The sequence below is a fragment of the Pogona vitticeps genome, chromosome 2, assembly GCF_051106095.1.
Source record: "Pogona vitticeps strain Pit_001003342236 chromosome 2, PviZW2.1, whole genome shotgun sequence".
Lineage (NCBI taxonomy): Eukaryota > Metazoa > Chordata > Lepidosauria > Squamata > Agamidae > Pogona > Pogona vitticeps.
Genome location: NC_135784.1, coordinates 31,506,405 through 31,507,869, shown reverse-complemented (window position 1 = coordinate 31,507,869; position 1,465 = coordinate 31,506,405). Strand labels below are relative to the sequence as shown.

Here is a 1,465-nt window from a genome sequence, read left to right as displayed (position 1 = left end):
TCAACTTTGATTATAAGCATGTCCTTTTTTGGTATGTGATGAATTTCTTGCCAGATATCCTTTTATAAAACTTTTCAATTTTGTCTTCTTTAGCATCTGTAAGTTGAGGCATAGGCTTGAATGTTTACGTTGATGGGTTTTCCAGAGTCTGATGGACATTATTCACACAGACCTTGAAATACAGGCTAAAAATACATAAAACACTACATACATAATTAATTTCCCATTGCCACCTTCTATACAATACAAAAAAGTTTTTAGCTTGAATGTCACTACCGATTCCTAATCCACCAGTGTCACCTTCAGCTCCCACTGCTTCCCAGCAGTTACTGCCGCATCATCATTGGAACTATCTTCTTATTTTAACAATTGCAGTTGAAAATTAAGAAGACAAAAATCATGACTACAGAGAAACTACACAATTTTAAATCTTATAAATTTAAGAATCTCTCACACCTGACTCACCTAGTTTGTTGCATGTGTCAAAACGTTGGTTGATCATCTCCCCTTCACCTCTGAGCCCAGTCATTTCTGATTATGATAAATCTGCCCCATGTAAAAACTGAAAGGTTAAGACGTTGTTTTCTGCAAGAACTTTATTTATTGGGAATTCACCCCAAAACAGAATTACACTTGCAAGAGCAAGGGATTGGCTTCAAAGTGTCCTGGTTCTGGATCCTGCAGCCGCTCATCTCACAGCCATGCCAGTGGGAGAATCCTGTCCACTTTTGGTATCTGAATCTTTCAAAGATTTCCTAACCTGAAAAGCATCATAAGTAAATACAAAACAAAAGAAATAATAAAAAATTTAGAAGAACAAATAGAAACACAAAAACGTGGTGGCACCTTAAAACATTCGTTTTGTATTTTTTTTTAATGTGATCTTTTGTGGACAAGTCTACTTTGCCAGGCATAAGAGAAAGAGATTTAACAATATGTATACATGGAATCATCTGGTGAGAGCATCTTTGACGGGCAGGCATTTCCTCAAAGCTTGTACTGCAAAGGCTGTGAAAACCTCTATCATAAAATAACAATGGTAGAGTAACATGGATGTTCGTTGGACTGACTTTTAAGAATTGCCAATGAACTTCCCCCATTGAAAAGAAAACCAAAGCCATTATCACCAAGCATTACAACATATTAACGGAACTCTTTTTTTGGAAGGGCAATCAGTAGGAAACATGCTCTCTCTCTCTCTCTCTCTCACACACACACACACACACACACACAGAGAGAGAGAGAGAGAGAGAGAGAGAGAGAGAGAGAGAGAGATGCAGATGAACATGCACACATACAAAAACACCATGCTTACATTCCAGTCCAAGGTAGGGTTCATCTGAGAAAATTTTAAATCCTTCTGTGAAGGCCACACATCGGTACTGTCCAACGTCTGTATAACCTACAGAAGGGGTGCTGTTGGGGTTGTAGAGATCAAAAGGGAAATACGAAGTTAATCACTGTA

The 1,465-nt window shown here is 38.0% G+C and overlaps 1 long non-coding RNA gene across 1 annotated transcript; it reads right to left on the bottom strand.

Moving 5' to 3' along the window:
* Positions 1 to 341: 341 nt before the first annotated feature.
* On the bottom strand, positions 342 to 1,465 carry LOC144587603 (uncharacterized). Its single transcript, XR_013542762.1, has 2 exons — positions 1,316 to 1,465; positions 342 to 760 (listed from the first exon to the last, which is right to left on the bottom strand). It is a non-coding gene; the product is annotated as an uncharacterized LOC144587603 (long non-coding RNA).